The sequence below is a fragment of the Phyllostomus hastatus genome, unplaced genomic scaffold, assembly GCF_019186645.2.
Source record: "Phyllostomus hastatus isolate PE091 unplaced genomic scaffold, TTU_PhHast_1.1 phas_contig_150, whole genome shotgun sequence".
Taxonomy (NCBI): Eukaryota; Metazoa; Chordata; class Mammalia; order Chiroptera; family Phyllostomidae; genus Phyllostomus; species Phyllostomus hastatus.
This window is the reverse complement of record NW_025333611.1, coordinates 3,537,803-3,558,885: the sequence shown is the minus strand read 5'-3', so window position 1 is coordinate 3,558,885 and position 21,083 is coordinate 3,537,803. Positions and strand designations below refer to the sequence as shown.

Genomic DNA, 21,083 nt, shown 5'->3' with positions numbered 1-21,083 from the left:
GAAGGAAGACTTCAACAGCGGCCCGTGGGTTGGGGCTCCGAGCATCTGGGCAGACGTGGGAGCGCTGGTGCAGACGAGGAGGACCGGAAACGGAACCTGCCCTGTTCAGACGCCTTCACGCGTTACCTTCTTTGCTCCCCCCACGGCCGTCCCTGTTCGCTCTGGTCTTGCCCCCACGTCACGGACAGGAAGTCGGGACGCTCAGCGGGGAAACTGTCTGCCCCGGCTTCCCCGGGTCTGGGAGGGACAAGAGTGGAGAGGCCGTCTCCGGGGGGCGGCCAGGCAGTGTCGGGGCCCTCTTCATCGGTAAAGCGGGGAGAAGAGCCACTCCCACCTCCACAGGGTTGATGGATGTCACAGGTTTTAAAGGGGCCCCATACCAGACACGAGTCGGCCGTCTGTGAGTTGGCCATTACCGGGGTCCGTGAGGACTTGCCCACTGGGGCGGAGAAACAGAAGGTGGATTTTAGCTCTCGAGCCAAGACTGAGTTTCATTAGCGCAGTGATTGCCCTTTCAAACACGGAAACCAACGGTGGCATATGCCGCTGCCACATGACAGGGGCCGTCAGGGCCGGAATCCAGAAGCCGAAAGACATAAAGCGCGTGCAGCAGAAGAACTCCCGGCTGGGCGAGGTGCTGGCCGCCTGGGTGACAATATGCTTGTCTGCATGTTGGAAAGGTAAATTGCGGTCATTATCCAGCAACCATTCTGGGCAGCTAATCCCAGTGTCCCCTGGGGGTGCTCAGAGGTAGGACACCATAGGTTTTTACTTTCTGGAGTCGGTGGTTCAACCAACGCTGGTTAAGTGACGCTTCTCATCACTTCTCTCTTACTTGAGTTGTTGCCGCGGCCTCTAAACTACACGTGTCCAGTTCCTTCCTCTTCATCAAACACTGAGTGCCGGGCTCTCGGCGGGAACCAGCCCGCAGGCGTGGTGGCTCATGGAGCTTCAGGTCTGATACATCACTCCAGAGAGATATTTCTGCGAGCAGCGAGTACTTTGCAGCAGGTAAAGGCCTGACCCCTGTTGTTCCTGTGGGCTGATCAAGGTGACAGTGGCGGTTTTTCACCCACAGCTGTTGTCACCTTTCAGTGGCTTCCTGCGGCCTGCGGGATAGATAGAGGCACACGGCCAGGCCTAAACCGAATTCCAGCCTCGTGTCCCACCCCCGTCCCTTACATCACCGGCCTTACACTCCACCCGCGCCAAACCACGAACAGCCCCTTCACTTCCAGACCCCAAGGGGCTTGAAGATTCTATTTTGTCCTCTCTGTCTGAAGTACTCTCCGACTGTCTGCCTGGAAACCGCCACCCACTTCACCCTGCAAGGTCTAACTTCAACCTCCGGTAGCACTCACCCTCCCTTCCTCTGCGTTCGCAGCACTCTCAACACGAGTGTTTCTCAACGGAGGTTAAACGATAACAGGACAATCTAAGAGTCACCTGCAAATCCCAGTCCCCTCCCTGCTCACCGGAGCCTCAGATTCAGTGGTTCTGGGTGCAGAAGGGTTACGATCTCAGGCTTTGAGTCAAGCAAAGTCCGGTGAAGTCCCAGCTCAGCTGCTGACCAGCGTCACAACCTTGACTGAGCTACTTAACGTCCCTAAGGTTCTGTTAACGCTGTAAAACGAGGGTGAAGATAGGCAGGAATGATTCGCGGACACACAATGTGTGAAAACGCAGTACAGTATCTGACACCTGGGAAACCATGAGCAAATTGTAATGATCGTTGAAATGAATTTTGGTTTCGTCTGACCCTGGCAGCCTATTCATTTCTTGCTCGCCCCACCCCTCTCCAGGTCGAGGGTCCCTGCTGAGAACCCGTCAGGCTGTGCTATGATCCGTCGTTCCTGTGCCTGCGTCTCTCACCAACGCGAAGTCCTGGCGGGCAGGAGCCACGTCTTCATTCTGGATTCCCCAGCCGACAGCACGGCACCAGGAAGGGCATCGTCTCTCCGAGCCGTGTGGTCTTGGTCAGGTCAGTCGGCCTCTCTTAGCCTCAGATGCTTTCAGTATGAGGGAGAATGAGACCCACCAGATAAGGCCGCCATGCCTATCAAATGAGAATGTGCTCTGCAGGGTGTGACCGTGCTTTGCAGGGTGTGACCGTGCTTTGTAGGACGTGAAGTCAGCCGTTGCCATGGCTCCGCCATCCAGGGTGAGCGGGGGCTATGGCCCAGGCCCGGCACCGCACAGCCTCGGGTCTGTGGCCCTGCGCTTGTTCTTCCCTCTCCCGTGGAACACCAACGTGACCCTCCCTTTGAGCATTCCTGGTTGACTTATACCTAGTGGAGGATTCTGCAGCGACTGGCACAAGGGCTCGAGCCGTTCCAGGGCAAAAGGGATTATGGGTGCGCTGGTGTGAGGCGAGTTTATCTCAGAACACTGACCACAGAGGACACTGCAGTGAGCAAGCCAGGCCCGGGCCGCGCCCCTGGAGAGTTCCACCCTCGCCGAGGGAGATCCCGTGACGCACGACTAAACATGAAAGGGAAACCGTTTCAAAGAATAATAATAATGAAGAAAAGTGACATGGGCGATGTTATCAGCTAATTGGGGGAGCAAATATGAGAGTGGCCAGAGACGGTCTCCTTAGGAGGTGACATTTGAGCTGAAATTCAAAGGACAAGAAGGATTCAGCCAGTAAAGATCAAGGTTCTAAGGGTCCCAAATTAAGAAAACAGCGAAAAAAAATTTTTTTTTAATTTTTAAAAAGCAGTTTGGTACAAAACGGAGGTCACCGTGGGTAAAATCACCGAGTCAGGAGCGGGTGCCGGAGGTGAGGCGGAGGGGTTAGGCGGGCGCGCTGCTGTGGGAGGGGTTGCGGGCTGTGGTTTAAAATACATACAGGAATGAGAGGGACAATCACATGAAAGAGAAAAGGCTGCTTTGACCTCTGCTTCTCACGTGTGCATTCACTCAGCAGATGTAATTCATCCTCTGCTGCCTGTCGGTCACCCCGCTAGGAGGTGGAGACACAGAGGAGGGGAAAATATGGAACAGCTTTTACGAGCCTGGTAGCAGGATATCGACGCACAAGTAATTATAACACAACGTGATTGGAAATCTAGTAGAGGAGTGAAGAGTAGAGGAAGCCTGGAGGCAGGGCTGACTCTGCCTTAGGCACCAGGGAAATCCCCATTCAAAGGAGCGCACTGGAACGTACAGACGAAGCGTAAGCAGTAAGGTTGCAAGAGCGCTCCAGCCAAAGGGAGCAGCAGGTGCTAAGGCACTGGGGCGAACCCCTTCAGAACGAGCGGTCAGGTCACCTGTCCTGGTAAGAACACAGCTGGAGAGGAGGTCCTGGGTCTCCTGGTGAAGGGCCAGCCACTGCCCCTTACTACAGCTGCACTGCAGAGAGAGGAGGGCGAGAAAGCTCTCTCCGGGGCATGGCGGATGACCGACAGGAGTAAGGTGCTGGGAGCAGTTAGGCAAGCGAGTCAGTTTGCAGCGGACCCGGTAGGAGACCTGCATGTGGATATTGGCCACAGAAATAGAGCGGGGGGGGGGGGCGGCGGGGGGGATATTTCCAAGGCAAGATGCGCACTGTCCCCTAAGTAACAGGACCCTAAGTCCCCAAACTTCAGGGCACAACTGTCACTACGGGGAAGTCCCCCACGTCCCCCTCCCGGTTTCGCAGACACCTCTGCTGGCGCCCTCTCTCCTCCCTGTCGCCAGCCCCCGCCTCCTTTCTCGGGAAGCCTGGGTCTCCCCGGAGCCGGTCTGCCCCTGGGGGAAGCCTGCCGGCTGCGCGCCCTGCAGCTCGGCTGACATTCCGGCGGAAGGAAGAGGGGCTCGGTGCCCCCCGCACGCACGTGTGCTAGCCCCGGCAGGAGGGAGCGCCTCCGCGGAGGAGTCCGGGAAGAGGGCGGGAGAAGCGCGCCAGAATCGCGGTCCGGTCCCAGGCACCCAGGCCGGCCTCGGAGGAGCTGCAGCTTCCAACAGGTTCGTAGACCGCGCGCTCGCTCTCCGCTGCTGAGCCGCCACCTCCGCCACGGGGGCAGGCTCGCCGGAGAGGCCCGGGCCGCAGGCCCCGCGCGGCCGAGCTCCCCGAGGGCGGCTTCCTCGGGCCCTCCTTCCTTCTCCCTGTAGCTCTCGCCGGGGCTCTTCCGGGGCGAGGCGCAGAGGGCGCCCCCGGCTCCTTCCCGCTGCCGCACCACCTCGGGGGCAGCTCCCGGGGCCCGCAGGGTCAGCCCTGCGCGGCGGACAGCGGCCGCCCGGCGGCTCCGCTCCTCGTTCGGCCCGGGCTCAGCACCACGGCCGCCGAGGACAGTCCCTCGCCCCCACGGGCTCCGCGCGCGGCGCGTCGGCGGCGGACAGCCCTGGCCGGCAGCCCGCTTCCTGCCCAGCCGCAAACAAAGCCGAGAAGCTGGGGCCTCCTGCGTTCCCTGGGGGTGGGTGTTTGCGTCGCCTGGGGGGTTTCGGCTTTCCCCAGAGCTGTGTCGGGCGAGCTGGGGAGGGGGGCCTAGTCGCAACCGCCGCTCTGGTCTGCAGCTCGCCGAGGCCTGGCCATGCAATGGCGGGTCCCAGCGGGAAGTCGGAGAGGCTGGGAGGCACCGAGGGTCCGCAGCTCCAGCTGGGTGAGCCGGACGTAGGCTCAAAGAAAGGGGTGCATGGCCGTCTTCCCTCCAGACCCCCCCCTCCCGGACCTCCACGCTAGCTCAGGACCTTCCGAGAGCCTAACACAGGTGCCCCGGGCTGGCAGCTGCAATCGCGGACTCGGGCTGTCCTCAGAACATCCCTAGAAAGTGTGCGGCTGAGTTTCCGTGGGGGAGGGTGCCGAGAAGCCACGGGAAAGCCGCACAAACGGGGCAGCTGCACGCTCCCCCGCCCTGCCGCCGGGGTTCCTCCCCTACCCCCGGGAGGAAGGAGTGAAGCCACCAGGAAGGAAGGGGGTGCGGGCAGCGGGCAGCGGGCTGTGAGCGGGCTCGGTTCTGGGAGACTGCAATTAGCAGGCACAGAGGTGGGAGAAGTGCGAGAAGCTGAGAGGTTCCCAAGCAGAAAAGCCAGTTCATCAGCAGAAAAGCAAACGTGGGGGTGGAGACTTTTTCCCTGGGAGCTACCTCGGGAGGACCCTCGGGTCACGAGACCACCCCTCAGGGAGGGTCTCCCTGGGAGACCCAGCCTGCAGGGCAGGAGTCATGTGCCCGAGGTCAGGCAGCGGTTCAGCTGCAGGACTGGGCCTGAAGCCCAGGCTCCCCAAACCCGGAGCCTGTGTGCAACACCCCCAGAGACGCCTGCTGAAAGCCCAGATGCAGGAAAAAGGGCCGGGTGGTTCCCACTCTGAGTCCAAATCTCAGCTCTGTCACTGGGCGCGTGACCTTGGGCCAGTGACCTCCTGAGAAGACAGGGTCACGGTATCCACTTTGTTTTTAAGGATTTGATTTAAAAACCTGTGTAATGAGATGAGGGTGGTGTCTGGCACATAGTGAGTGTTCAAAAAATTGGTAACTACCCTGCCTGCTGCGATCGATCCCCTTGGTACACGCGCGCCGAGGACCTGTGGGGTGTCAGGCACTGGCTGTGCGCTGGGGAGACCGCGCGGCGTCGCGAGGAGGACGCGGAGCGGCGGCGGATGCGGAAAAGAAAACAGGTGCGCCGCGGCGCCGGGAGCGCTCTCGTCGCGCGCGCCCTCATCGTGCGCGCCAGGCCGGGGGCTCTCCCACGCGGGAGAGGTGAGTCGCGAGGAGCGAAGAGGAGGAGCCCCTCTGACAGATGGAGCCGTGTGGAGAGGCTGGAAGGTGTGACATCGCAGCCGCTGGGCTGACGTCCCTGTGCCAGAGGGGCCAGGGGACTGTGGAGTGCGAGTGGGGAGACAGGCTGGGGCCGGGCTCCAAGGGGCCATTGGCGATGGCATCTCTCAAACGTGTTGTTTAAAATAGAAGGAATAGAATATAAGAAACCCTCACGTATCCATCACCCAGCTTCAACAATTGGCTGATTTTGTTTCCTCTCTACCCACACCCATTCTCATCACGCGCGCGCACACACACAAACACACCCAGGCTTATTCTGAAGCAAACGCACGACATCAGCTCATTCAGAGCAGAAGGGTTTTTAACATCAATAGCAACGCCTGCCATTCCAATGCTGTCCCACTAACGCAAATCCCGACTTTCCCTCCTCGGTCTGTTCTGAACGTGCCTGTCCCTGGCAGGAAGCTTTGAGACGGCGACACTGCGGTGATGGAGCTTGTGTCCTAGAGAAACTGGTTCAGAGAAAAAACAAGGGCACATCGACCCTCCGCAGGTTTGGCCGAACCTGAACAGTTTCTCTCTCCTACCCACACTGTGGCCAGAGGCCAGGGACTGTTTAGCAGGCTGCTCATAAAACAAACCCAGCCCCACAAAGAAAAAGTGAGAGCTTGCCGTCAAAGTAGTCTGAGTGATAAGCTCATGAAAACAGAAGTCGTGGAAATCACTGATTTGGAAATCCCCAAACCCAATAGCCACACTTTACAGATGAGGAGATGAGGGTCGGAAAGGAAAGGAAACCCACCGGAAGTCCCCCGGGGCTGACCCCAGAGCCCAGACCTCTGGACTCTTCATCTAGGGCTCTCTTCCGTCCGCCACTCTGCCTGGGAGACTAGGCCTTAGGGTTTCCCAGCCCGTAAACTTGGGGTGCTGTGCCCTTCCCTGGAAGGAGGAGGAGGAGAGAGGGCAAGGAACACCCTCCCTGGTTCTCCAGAGGATGACATGTATGGCCGCTGGACTTGGAAACCCGTAACACACTTCCCTTCCATGTCCTTCCGAAGAAGTCGATGATGGCAGTCCCTGTGCTCTGGCCTCTGAGCAAACCTCCTGGCTGGCCTGCTGGTTCTCGTGAGCAAAGGCTCCGCGGTCATGCACCCAGATCCCATTTCTGTGGATTTCCGCCCGTGCTGCTTGCCTGCACCAGCTGCGGGTGAAGCCTCCCTCTTCCCAGGTGCCCTGAATGTGGCTGCGTGTATCTCTCAGCCACAGACCCCTCCTTCGAGGTGTTTTGTTTTGTTTTGTTTATTGTTTATTCTATTACAGTTGTCCCAATTTTTTCCCCTTTTGTCCCCCTCCACCCAGCCTACGCCTCTTGCCCTCACTCCATTATCTATGCGCATGAGTCATTCATACGTGTTCTTTGGCGTGGCCCGTGCCCTGGCAGGACTCGGGGCTCCGGTCCCTTGCTGGAGCAGGAAGCATCTCCCGGTACCGACGCGACGTGGTGGCCGTGCTGGGTGTGTGTGCTCCCACGGGGCTCCAGACGCTTCACAAGTCAGCCTTTTCACTGTGCAAGGACGTTTCCGCTTGCAAAATGGGAAGGCAGGAGCTCACGTGTTTCCTTAAGGTGGACGAATTCGAACACATGTAAAGAGTTCTAAGCATCCCTGGTGAAGGGAAGTCTGCAGAGAATGGTCCAAAAAAATTGCCTTACTTCTGGGAATATGACTGGAGGCAAGAAATAAGAAGGCAATAAAGACAGTGGGCTTCAGCTTGTGACACTCTCCCAGCTTTTAGCCAGAGATTAGACCAATTTATATCTATATATTATACTATACTATATTATATTATATTAATTATATTATATTATATTACTCATACTATATTCTGGGCCAAGCAGCTCAGTATAGCGGCTGGTAGCAGGTCCACTCCCAGAGGGACGCTGTGGTCCCCCAGCACTAATGTACTGAGCGGCTGTTGGGTGCTGGGCGCTGTTCCAGGTGCTGAACCAGATGCCCCCGATCCCTGCGCCCGTGGGACTGACAGACGTGCAGTGGACACACACATCATTAGTAACCACTGAAGAAGTAAATATGAAAACATCTAGGCATCTAGGCAGATAAGGAAGGTCTGTCTGAAACGGAGGCTGAGTGACAAAAAGTCGGTCATGTGGGGAGGTGGGGCGGGACGTTCCAGGCACGGGAAACGGCGCCAGCAGAGGCCCCAGGCGAGCCCGCACTGTCTGGGGACAGGCATGGGGCCAGCGTGGCTGGAGCAGAGGGGACAAGAGGGGGAGTGGCAACAGACGAGGGCAGGGAGGAGGCAGGGACCAGACCACGCAGCGCCTTCTAGGCCACGGCCGGGGTTTTATTCTGAGGTCAGTGGATTGATTGCCACTGGATGGTTCTAAGCCAGGGGGTGACAAAAACTGGTTTCGTTTTTAAAAGATGCCTTCGGTTGCTCCATGAAGAATGGGTGGCACGGGATGCCGGGCTGGGCACAGAGTGGCACAGAGGGGGAGACGTAGCCCGCCCCTCCCGCCGGGGTGCTCAGCGTCCGGTGGAGGAGTCGAACAGGACAGCATCATCCCTGGGGGAGGGGTGTGCACATCACTGTGGGGACACAGACGAGAGGAATTCACTCAACCTGGGAGGCATCGCGGAGGCCTTCGTGGCTGTTGAATTGTGGAAGTGGGCGTGGCTGTTGAACCGTACCCACAACAGGGAGGGGTGGGCCAGTGCCCAGTGCGGACAGAGAGGCGACCCGGCCGCAGTGAGTGCACAGACCGGGAGCCAGGCCGCCTGCGTTCAAACCCCAGCCGCCCCTCTTAGCAGCTGCGGGCATGCGGGCGAGTTCTTCACCTCTTGTGTCTCGATGGCCTTACCCTTAAAATGGAGCCTCTGAGAGTCACAACACTTATTTCCAGGGGTTCCTATGATGACGGAACAAGTTCAAGTTCTATGTATGGTACCAGGTGGGTGGTCCTTGACATATTGGGGGGACCAGTTTGTAAAGTATATGATTGTCTCAACACTATGCTGCACACCTGAAACTGATACAAAATAATGTTGCATGTAAGTAAAACCCTACAAATTAACATTGGGGAAGCACTTAGTGCCCAGCATTTAGAAAATGCTTGAACAGAAATGGAGCGACATGGGGGGCGGGGGCGGGGAGCATGCGCTGTAAAAGGCCGCCTAGAGCTGGACTCCGAGGGGCCTTGCAAACCAGGCCGAAGATGCCCATCGTGCTCCGTAAGCAACGAGAGGTCACCCGGGGCTTTGCAGCGGGGGCCTGGGGTGGAAAGGAAGCTAAAACCCGAGGGCCCAGGAAGGGAAAGGACCGACCCACGGTCACATGGGCCGTTTCTGTCAGGGCAGTGTCGTCCGTCCCCGCTACTGATCCCGTAGTGCGGGGAGCGAGAGCGGCACAGATGCTGTTCCCCGCTGCGGCCCTGGGGTTAGACGCACAACTAGGAGGTTCTCATTAAGTGTCTGTGAAAGGCGTTGCTGAATTGATGATTGAAAAGGGCAGGAAAGATCAGAAACCTCGAATCCTCAAGAAAGTCGGTGCATTGTGGACAGTGGGAAAACCTCTCTCAGGAAAATAAGCCAATCTCCTAGAGATGTTGCCGTGGCGGGGGGGCTCAAGCCCTTAGGAACCCCAGCTTCCATGACAAATGACACTGCCACCCACACTCCCCCCGATACTCCCACAAGTGGCAGAAGCACTGCAGCATGGGGTTCAGAAGGTGATCTCGGTAAAGTGCCTAGAAGATGAAAAACGTTTCCCAGACATGCAGCGTGGTGATTGCCAGCGTGGAGAAAACCTATCTCCACGTTTGCAAGAGGCAGGCTTTTGTGTTGCACGGAAACCAGCCATTAGAATTCCTGTCTTTGACTCCTCAGGAAGCGGTGACAGCTAAGCGGGCAAGCAGGGGCTCGCAGTTCAACTGGCAGATGGCAAGAGGCTCGGAGGAAGTGAGACCCAGCTTTCAGGCTGCTGAATGCCTCCTCGGAGCAGGGCGTGGGGCCAGGAGCTCCTCCACACTGGGGCGGACACCAGCCCAGCGCCTTCTGGCTGGGCGATCTGGGGCAAGTCCCACCATTTCTCCGAAATTCAAGCTCATCGTCTACATACTGGGGGTAATACTGCCGGCCCCACTGGGTCATTTTGCTTTTGATTCTGATTGCAGGGGGTGGGGGGTTAGGGTTACCATCCCATTTCACAGATGTGGAAACTGAAGCCCCAGGTTTGGCTTGTTAACTCCTTAAGACTCACTGAGCACCTCGGATGGGCCAGTGACCATTTCAGGAGCTGGGGAGAAATGGAGAATGCGATACAGTCTGTGCTCTCACTGAACTCACGTTCTAGTGGGGAGACAAAACAATGAGTAAACAAATCATTTCACCGAGTTACGTGAGTGCTAGGGAAGAAACAAAAGAGGGGTGCGCCGCGGAGACTGGCAGCTGTTTTCGTAAGGCGGGGCGGGGAGGGTGGAGACTTGAAGAAAGAGGCACGGAACCTCACATCTGGACGGGAAGGAGGAGCCAACCATGGGACAAGGGTCCGGGCTGACAGTGCAAAGGTCCTGGGGTAGGAGGAAGCCTAACAGATTGCAGGACGGAAACTAAGCGAATAAGGCAGAGGGTGGTAGAGAGGAGGGCAGGGGGGCTGGCCGGGCCAGAGCAGGAAGGGCCTTGAAGACTGGGTGAAGCAGAGGCTAGCGTCACGTAGACTGTGACTGAGTCATTCCCTTGGTCACCCCACTGGTAAGGGGCCCGAGGGGCAAAGCCCAGGTCACCCTGATCCCCTGGACGCCCCACCCACTGCCCTCAGGCCCACAGGCCCTGCTGCCCCCTCTGGAGCAGGCCGGCCAAAGGGCAAACAGAGTGATGGGTCCCCTGCCGGGGAGTAGAGCCGTCGGCGGGCGGGCTGCCAGGCGGGCACCGCAGTGCAGGCGGCATCCTGGTGCTGTGAGGGAGGAAGGGGGAGCAGGAGACACAGGGCTGGCTGCGGCCGGGGTGAGGTGGGGACAGGGGGGCCCCTGCCTCAGGCACACACCGTAGGGGGCGCCAAAAACTCCGTCGTCGAGGCAGACATCTAGTGCAATTCAAACAACACGAATGCACAATTTCCATGATGAACAAAAATATCAAATTTTTCAGACAAAGCCAGGATTCCAAAAGAGCCAGGTTGAGGGTGAGGGAAATGGGGCGAGTCGCAGGTGTGCGGGACGAGCCCTGGCCCTGAGACGGGCACTTCCTGGGCGCCAGCGTCGAAGCTGGGCCGCTCAGACGAGCCGAAGGTGGGAGGGGGTTTCCAGGCAGGCCCTCAGAGACCCCCGCCTGCTTCGGCCACAGCCACGGAGGCGAACCCCGAGCAGGGGCCCACGGCCGGGACGTGACCCTTGGCCTGCAGCCCCGGGCACTGCTGATGTCAAGGGGCCTCGGTTGCAACCCAGCCCTTGTGTGCCGTGGTCCCGAAGTCAGGGGCATCGCCTCCCCAGCCTCAGTTTCCCCAATTGTGACCCTGGGCCCAATAAGACCAAGTCTTCAGGGTTCTACAAGATGCCGTGGGAAGTCCTCTAGCACCCAGTGACTCAACGTGCGGTCCAGAGAGCAGCAACACCATCATCCCCTGGGAGCCCGTGAAACAGGCCGAACCTCGGCTGCACCCCAGGCCCTTGAATCGGAGTCTGCCTCGTGACAGGACCCCCAGAGACGGGCACGCACGCAGAAGTCTGAGAAGCTGATCGGCTCTCTCGGCACGTAGAGAATGCTCAATAAATGACCATGCCTCTGCCTGCCCAACTCTGATCAGGTCCTGAGTCCAGGCAAGAGGAGAAACCCAAGGCGGAAAGAAGAGCCTGAGGTGGCCACCTCACTGAATTGTAAATGGGCAAGTTCGGAAGCTAGGGGCCCCGGCGGAGCTCTTCCTATACATAACCACACGGGTCCTCTACTTACTCATCTGGAAAATGAGATGATAAGAGCAAGTACCTTACCTGGTTGTTGTGAAGATAAAGTGAGGTGAATGAGTAAACCCAGTGCGATGCTTGGCACGTGGTAAGTGTTCGATAAATACACGCTGCCACTGCTGGTGGGGGTGAGGGTGGGAGGGCGGGTTCGATAAGTCATTGCTGAGTACAGCCCAGGCGATGAAATAGGCAAATTCGTATAGCTCTCTGCCACTTATAAAGCACCTTCATTTATACTATTTCAATTGATTTCCATAATTCTTTGGGTGAGAGAGCATGAGATCTATTCATTTTACAGAGGAAAAACTCTAGGCTCAGAGAGGCGAAGTGACCCATCCGAATAAGCGGGGATTTGAACCCCTGACGCCCGACACCGACGTGTGTGCCAGCAGCAGAGCCTCCAACCGATAACCGTGGAACAGATCCGAAGTGGGGAAAGACAGGACTTGACTCCAGAGAGGGTGTTGTCCAGCCCCTTTATTTTACCGAAGGGAAAACCGGTGCCCAGGGAGGCGAAGAGACTTGTCCGAGGTCACTCAGACAGACTGTCACCCGGGGGTCGGAACCTAGCTTGCAAGGCTCCCAGTGCGGAGTCCTGTCCAGTGTCCAGACCCACCTCCCTCATCCAGTTGGCCGGCCTCCCCCCACCCCCGATGAACCCAGGGCACAGGCTGCCAGGGCCCGTTCCCTGGGCAAGGTCTGGTGGACAGAAGGCATCCCAGCTCCACCTTCCCTCGCAGACCAATCAGAACGTGAGTGTGCAGAAGCTGGCGTTGCCAAGGTGAGGGCTGCGAGGTTGCTAGGACACAGCTGGGGAGCAGTCAGGTGGCAGAAGAGGCCTTGGCTAGAGCTGGCACCGGGGCAGGGACCGGCTTGCAGCCGTGATCTTCTCGGGAGCTGGGGAGGACCTCCGGCTCCACGAGCTGGTGCTCACAGAGCCGGCATCTCCCCGCCATCTGAGCCCAGCATCTGAGCCCGGAGGCTGAGTCCATTCCCCCTCTGCCCCGAAGCTCAGCAAGCACAAGTCCCGCCCCCTGCTCCTCCACCCACCACTGCCCCTGCCCCCAGAAGCAGCTCTCCAGAGCATGAAGCAAGAGTTCTGGGAAAAGCCTGTGCCCATGAAAGCCCCTGGCCACTGGCCCCAGCCACCTCCCAGCCTCACCTTTCTCCCCAAGGCCACACCAAATCCCTCCAAGAGCCTGAGAAGACCGGGCTTCCTCCTCGTCTCTGTAGGCGGTGTTCCTTCGATCCAGGGAGCCCGCCCTGCTCCACTGCCCTCGGAGCCCCACCTGAGACACCTTCCCTCCCAGGAAGGCCTCCCTGCTGCCCCCTGGCAGCGCCACCTCCGACAACCCTGCTCTCACCGGGCGGGGGCCACCCTGTGTTTTAACCACCCGCTTTCCCGTCTGTGTCCCCACTGGGCTGGGAGCTCTTAACGCCTCGCTGCTAGAATAACAGCAGGTCCCAGCCGTGCGACACCAAGCCCGCTGTGGGCCTCCGTGCCTTCCTCTGTGAGACGGGGCTGATGACCTCGGCCCTGCCAGGCTAATGGGAGTGCTAGACGCTGTGGCCATAGGGGGACTGTCACCGACTGTACCCCTTGCCTGTGAGAGTAGCAGCGGTTGTCTGAAAGGGGTCTGTGAACAGGAAGGTCCCGGTCAGGCGTAAGTCATCCTAATTCTGACCACGAACACTCTTGATTCCCAGGAGCCTCTAGACCTGAGTCATCCTGATATGCTCTCCGCCCACCCTTCATTCATGGGACACAATGTATTTAACACCAGCTCTGTGCCCGACAATACGCTAGCCGCTTGGGGCTCAGCAGCAGGTAGACAATAGGTTCGTAATGGCACCACCCACCTTCCTTCCCCTGCCTCCTTAGAGGTCAGCCGCAGGGCCCCGAGCACAGGGAGACGGCCTGGCTCCCCGCTGCCCGGTCCCCGGGCAGCCGGCGGGCTCCGCCCACGTACCCTCTTCCCACCTCCCCACCTCGCCAGACAAAAAACAACAACAACAACAACAACAACAAAAACAAAAACCCCAGTCACATCTGCCCTGTCTCCAGTCCAGGTGCTAGTTTTAAATTCACATGCCGTCCGCTCCCCGACGGCAGGGAACACGCCAGGGCCCCGCCGTTCTCCGCTCATCCCTTACTCATCCGTGCCCTCGGCGGATAATGACCCGGCCCCGCGAGGCGCCGGGCGGGCCCGGGGCAGCCGTGGGTCCGGCCTCCCCGTGCGCTGATCCTGGCTGGCAGTGGGACAGGCCGGAGGCGACGGTGTTCAGAAGTAGTGGTGCCAGAGCGGCTGAGGCCGGGGTGAGGTGCGGGCTTACCCAGGGTGCTCCCCGGGGGGCTGCCCGCGGGACAGTGAATGGCCTTGGGTCGGCTGGAACCGCCGCTCCCCTGGACTGCCTCTGTGATCGGGGCCAAACCCTCGGTCCCCACCTCTGTAAACGAGACAGAAATCCCCACCCCCCAAGTCACAAGGAGCGGGACCGCAGTATGGAGGGAAGAGGGAGAAGTTGAGAAGGAGGAGGCGGCGACAGGCTGCGCTCCAGCCCCCAGGCACACCTCTCGGGCCCCTGCCGAGGCCGCAGCCTTGCCGTCCACCCGCGAAACCCTGACCACAGGGGGCGCGGGAAGACCGAGCATGGCGGGTGCTGCTCCGGCTCCCCCTCACCCACCGCGCCTGTGTCCCCATCTACGGGGCAGGACCGGAGCGGGGACCCCGCTGACCCTAACCACCACGATGTGGAAGCGCACTCGCTGGGCACGGCTCGGCCGGCCGACAACCTGGGTGCCCAGTTGGTGCCAGGCCCGGGCGAGGCGGCGGAAACAGCCCTGCGAGACCCCGTCCTTGCCTTCTGGGGTGTGCCGGGTGCCCCCTAGAGAGAAGCAGAGGCGGGTAACTCAGATGTGAGGGGCTGCGCACAGCAGACGCCTTCGCGGGCACCGTCTGTGCGACTCCACCGCCAACAGGAGCAGCGTGCACGCGCGTGGCACCTAATGTGCGAGGTCGGTGCTACCAGTGCCCCCCTTTCACACACGAGGGAGCTGAGGCTCACAGAGACGTGAAGGTTATCGTCCAGCCCAGACACCACCGGCAGTAAATTCCGTCCACTGTCCCCAGTCGCAAATCACACTTAAGCCAGAAAGCAGGGTGGTCAGTGGTGTGACCTTGCCTGACCCGGGGACCAGCTGCCGTCAGGAGAGCAGGCGAGGTGGGGTCAGGGGTGGGGCCTGATGCCCGGCAGGTCCCCATTCTGCCCAGCCCCTCGCTGGAACCCCCACCGTGAGTGGTGGCCTCAGAAGGTCAAGGGCATACCCAGGTGGGGTCTGGAGTTCAGTGCCCGCTCAGGAAGCCAGCCCCCCCAGAAGTTCTCTTCCACCCCTTTGGAGGGGTGGCCCCCACCCCTCCAGTGCCCTGTCTCCCTCCCCCAGGGAGCTCTGCGTGTCTGGCACGCTGCCTGCTCTGCTGACTGACTGGAGTGTCCTGCACCCCAACTCGGTCAAAAAGCAAAGGTCAGGGAACTCAGGGGTCACCTCAGGGTGGTGCCCAGAGCCCCCACTCCTGGGTCAGGACGACATTTCCCCTCCACAATCGCCAAGAACACCCCTACGTGGGAATGAGACGGACCAGTTGGTCAGTGTGGTGGAACGGTGTCAATGTGCATTTTTAGAGCCATTTACAACAGAAGCACCTCCTTGGGTGCTACCCTATTCAGGGGCGCTCCCCCCAGAAAGCCTTGGGTGCCTTCAGTATTCCCAGTTCGCAGAGGGAGCACTGCAGCTCGGAGAAGGGGAAGCACTTGCCCGGAGATACAGAGCCCGTGAGCGGCTCAGCCTGGATTCAGACCTACTTTTTCTTGTCTGCGTGGCCTCTGCACCTTGTAGATGCTTGGGACATGTTTGATGAATGAATGCGTGACTTAACAAACTGCCCCAGATCGGTGGCAGGGCACAGCAGTGCTGGGACCCAGCTCTCCTGCCACTCCCAGCTCCTGAGCTCCTTCCGCGGAACGGTGGCTCAGCCGTGCCCCTCCCCACACACCCCCGCTCAGGGACCTCAAGCCTCCCGAGAGTGGCTTCCTCACCTGCTCCCCCGGCAGACAGAGGACGGCGGAGCAGGCAGGCCCAGCCCCTCCTCTAGGGGGCCCCCAAGCTCCGATCGCACGCGGCGTCCCTTCATCCACACTGCCTCTCCTCTGCCGCCCACTACCAGTAATCCAACGTGCGGAGTTGTAAACTTGTGTCTTTAAATAAACAGCCTTGAGTTTCGTACCAGATAGTCTTTTCCGAGGAGGAGCGTCTGCAGGCCACCCCGTATTTAGCACACAGTGAGCCGCGTATTTGCACAGCGACCGTGTGTGTGGATACAGAGATCGCCCGATCGCTGTCGCTCTCGTGGCTCGCCCAGATGGGAGCTATTTGCGACGCTGAGTCACCGCAGCTAATGCCACCGAGGGATTCCAGGCTGGGCTCCGCGCCCCAGCCGCGCAGACCTCGCGGCTCTCTGTCTCGTCCTCGCTGCCACGCACGGGGACGGTGAACCCCCGTCACAACGGTGCAGGGGCAGAAAGAAACATCTGGGCCACGGGCAGTGGAGACGGTGTCATCACCAGGCCCTGCTTCGAGTCAGCGTTCTCCAGCCAAAGCTGCACATCCTTTCCGGTCACCCAGGCCAACCCCCTCCCCGTGCAGGAGAGGGAACTGAGGCCCAGAGAGGGGAAGGACTTGCCCAGTGTCGCACAGCAAGCCAGTGCCGCTGCTGGTCCTGGAGCCCAGACCTTCTGGTTGCTGCCCGGGGCTCGTCCCCTCCCCCAGCCCCTTCTCCATTTTCTCTCCAGCGTCCCGCTGGGCCAGGCCAGCGAGGCCCTTCCTGTCCTCGGAAAGCTTGGAGGTGTCCCCGGGCACCTCCTTCCCGGGGCTCTCCCAAGCGGGGAGGTGAGGCCGGCTTGCCTGGGCGCCCGGGCTTTCATGCGGGACCTGCGGGTCCGCACACGGGGCTTCAAACCGAGGACCAGAGAGTGCCGGTTCCTGGGGAACGCTTGTTCTCCGCTGGAACAAGTACCCATTTATCTCCACCCTCTCTTTCTTGTCTCTGAGCCAGTTCCCGATCCGTGCGAAAATAGACTCCCTCCCACTCACCACCCACCTCTGTCCAATTCCACAAGGAATCGATTTTATTAATAGGCTTTGGGATAGGAACTTGACAAAGGCTTTTGTGAAAGTCACCTTTTATCTCCCCATATAGTTCACTTCTCCGAGAATTCTAATAAACTGGTCAGGTGGGATTTCACCGTATATGAAATACTCAATAATGCACTCTTTCCCTCTGTATAGAATGTGTTTGTTTAAGCATTCGATGATCTCCACTCTTTATTATAAAATCTATTCACTTGTCCTAAGAGACAGTGGGACGGGGTGGGAAGAGCACAGGCTTTGGAACGAGGGCTGGGTTCAACTCTAGCTGGCCGTGTACTGGTTCTGCAGCCACACTGACTGCTGAGAATTAAATGAGATAGTGTCTGTGAGGTATTTGGCACATAGTAAGTGCTCAATGCAGGTTTGTGAATGAATGAATGGATAAGTGAGTGAATGGATGAGTGAATGAATGACTCGGGACCCATATGGAGGAGGGACCAGCCAACTCTGCAGCCTGAAGTCTTGAAGTCAGACAACCCTAGGAGGGTAGTCTGAGAAGTCTTGGGGAGTGGACCCCAGGAATTAGGCTCCTGGTTGGGCTTTCCCCAGCTCCTTGTGCAAGGGGCTCCTCAGCTCAAGGAAAAGTTTGAGTCTGGAATCTGTGTTCAAAACAGACAGCTTCTTGAGAGTAAAATTGTGTCTCGTTAACTGTCGGATTCTACCCTTCCCAAAACTGGAGCCTGGCTCAGGGCAGTGTGGGTGAAGCAAAGAGAGACACACAGTAAGTAAGTATTGAGTTGAGTTGACTTGACTTTACTCGACTTGGCTTGAACTGACTTAAGTTGTCTTGAGTTTGCTGATGGACTCGGCTCTAGGGCCTACCAGGAAGAAGCTTCCCGGAACTCCAGCTCCACTTAACCGGGCGCCACAGCCCCTGGGAGACCCACAGGGTGGTGTGCTGGGGCCACTCAGGGTCCTCCAGAGACGGAGGCGTCTCAGAGAGGACGGAGGGAAACAGCCGTCTTGGCTTAGACAGGGGTCACCACAGGGCTGAAGGTCCTTTAGGAATCTTTAAAACTTACTGGAACTCTGCCAGCTCTTTCCATAGTTTTAGAGCGAGAGATTCGTCTCTTCCTGGCAGAGAAGGGCCCCCTGAGAGTCCCCATTTCAGTAGGAGATGGTGTCTGGCTTGGGGGGCCACAGACTCCTCCATGAGGGGGGGAGGCGGCCTGAGGCCAGGAGCCAGGCACAGTCTCATATTACAGACGCTGGCACAGTTGTAAGTTGGCCCTACTGTCCAACAGTGCGGCGGTGGGGGGGTGTCTCTGAGTAAGGCATGAATGATTCTACCTCCAGACTTATATCAGGCATTAGTTGCTGAAAGGAACACTGACCCAAGGACCATAGTGGGGGATTAGACAGACAGCTGGCATCTCAATACGGAGGGCGGCCAGCACCGCGGGGCCCCCTGGCCGGTCCCGACTCAGGCACTGCCCGTCGCAGGACGCAACCAGGCGCCCGAGAGAGGCAGGGACTGTGGACACAGTGACAGCCAGTGAGCGGCAGCTGCTCGGGCCGTCCCCTCGCTGTGTTTGGCTACGTCTGTGCGTGTGTCTCACGTGCTGGACTGAGGGCCCGTCAGACGCATGCCTCCACCCTTCTCGTGTCCCCTGGAAACCTGGGTACGGGTTAGGCACCAGTGGTCGACGAAGGAATGATTAGGTCAGAGTGAGGCCAGCGGACGATTTCAGGATGGCGAGATGGAAATTCTCAAGACTTCAACATGGCGGAGGTCCAAAGTAGACACGTCCAGGTGGAAGAGATAACACAGGTCCAGGAGTCGCCCCTCGGGGGTCCGGCTCCCGGGGAAAACGGGACTAAACACAGTCGAGAGGCCGGGAGGCGCACGGGGGGCTGGCGGTCACGTTCCTCGGAGTCCCGGGCTTCTGAGACGGGCTCTCCAGCCTGTTACAGACTCAGACGAGGGAAGTTCCCCAGCTCTGGACCAAACAAACCCACTTACATTTAAAAAGCTCCAATGTGGCCTGTTCTATATATTGACTCTCCACACACATTTTCGTTTTGAAAGGATTCTTTGGATTTAAAAAAAAATGCGTTTGGAAAGCACTCACGTTGAAAGAGCCCAGGCACCAGGAGGAGGGCTCCCTGGGTTCACATCTCAGCCCCGAGCCTTTCAGCCTGTGGGGACCTCGGGCAGGGAGCCCTCGGAGCCTCCGCGTTCTCACCTGTACACCGTTTTCCCAGGGGTGTGTCCAAGTTAACTGAGACGCTACAGCGTTCGCCGAAGGCTGGCACGTGTGTGATTGATGGCGTGCACGACGATTTTAGGTGGTATGCGGATGAACGGTTATTATTTCACTAGCTCACAGTTGATGCATATTAGGAAAATATAAGCAGCACACCAAACTCTGTGATTTATGGAAATAATGTAGCATTTTCTTTGAAAGTAAAATGATGTGCTTTTAAAAAGGCAACTCAATCTCAATGAAATTACTCAGTAAATAAATAGGACTGATATGGCAGAACTCAGGAATGTGGCGTGTGCATGACTAAAACGTGGGGGGAAGGAGATGGGCCCTTATCACAGCATCTGCCACTTAGCAGGGGCTCAGAAAGGTTAGTTCTGGCGTCCTTCTCTGTACTTTAGCTCCCTGGGATGGCTGGCCCTAGAAGCAAGCTCATCTGTTGGGCAGAGTAGCTCTCCAGGCCTGGTCCGTCTGGAACAGTATGTGGTGGGCGCAGAGTGGGTGGCAGTGGTCACATCCAGACAGGCAGCAGTGGTCCAGTCCAGGTGGGCAGCAGTGGTCACATCTGGGCAGGTGACAGTGGTCATGTCCAGGTGGGCAGCAATGGTCCAGTCTGGGCGGGTGACAGTGGTCATGTCCAGGCGGGCGGCTGGCCACATGATCTCAGAGCAGCAGAGGCTGCCGAGGCAGCGTTTTCCAAAGAGTGGGCACCAACCACCAGTGGTCCACAAGACCATTTTAAGAGTTATTCAGGCCCAAGTTCAACACCACGGGACGAGAGCGACTTCCTTCTCGGTTGGTCGCGGCAGTGTCTCAGTAGGGCCCCTCTCGCACCTGTGGATCCTCTTCCTCAACAGAGGCCCCGCCCTCCCCTGGCAGCAGTATCTAGGTGCGGCTGAATCATCCTATTGCATTTTCCACGTGCGTATTTTTACTCTGACCTTCTATTTGTAGAACATGATACAGGTTTCCTGTTTATGAGAATGATATCATGCTACCTTCACAAATATACGTATTAAAGGTTAAAAAGAGAGTCTGTTACTTTTGCTCAGTATAGAGTGACCCGTAGTCCAGGCAGGATGTACACACGGGACGAGACAGAGGTGACCCCAGACCAGGGTAAAACCTGGTGGCCGAGGAGCCGGTGGGTCCACAGTCCACACTGGGCCGGCAAGCAGGACGCGGCCAGGCTCAGCCACAGGCTCTGGGGCAAGCCTTGTCCTGGGGAGCACAGAGGAAGTCCCATCCTAAGAAGGAGACAGATTGCTGGGCAGGCGACCCAGAGCCTCCCAACTGACCCGGAGCCCAGGGACCCGGGGAGTGGCCGGCCAGCAGCGGTCAGGATGGTCAGTGCTGCACCGCAGCGTGGGTGTGGAAGAGACCCCGGCCTCTGTTTCCGGCAAGGCCGGGCCTGCAGAGGACGACCCAGCGGCTCCCGCAGAGGTGACGAGGGAAGGAGCTGAGGGTAAGAAACAGGCTGTGCGGCCTGTGCCAGCTGGGTGTTCAGGGGAATCCAGGGCCAACCCAGACTGTCCACACCAGCCTGTCTGAGGGCCTGTACATGAGATAAGGTGTTTTGGTACAAACAGCAGAAACCAAACGCGTCCCACTCAAACAGAAGCGGAGGTGATTGAGAGGTTATCAGAAAGCACCAGAACCAAAGGGCGCACTGGCGATCCGGCCTGGGACAGGACAGGAACCGGCGCCGACCGGGACACTGGCAGTGGAGACCGAGGCCAGGTCTGTCGAGGCTCCCTGCTGAGGTTCACCAGCCACAACTGTTTTCCCTTCGTGCGCCGCTCTGCCCATGACTCCCAGCCCCAGGAAGCAGACCAGCTGGCCTGGCTCGGGTCCCGGGGCCTCCTCGTGGCTGGCAGAGGGCGCAGAGGCTTGATCAGACGCCCTCCGAGGCTGAACACTGAGGAGAGGGGGGTTCTCAAAGAGAAAATCGAGGGCCAGTTACTAAAAGGGAGAGGGGTGGATGCTGGGCAGCC

At 58.7% G+C, this 21,083-nt stretch overlaps 1 protein-coding gene across 1 annotated transcript in view; it reads left to right on the top strand.

Moving 5' to 3' along the window:
* Positions 1-3,655: 3,655 nt before the first annotated feature.
* CPLX2 (complexin 2) overlaps positions 3,656-21,083 on the top strand; it is an 83,484-nt gene continuing 66,056 nt past the window's right edge. The window contains exon 1 of the mRNA XM_045828588.1: positions 3,656-3,948. The gene's annotated coding sequence lies outside the window, so the exon portion shown is untranslated. The remainder of the gene's footprint in view (positions 3,949-21,083) is intronic.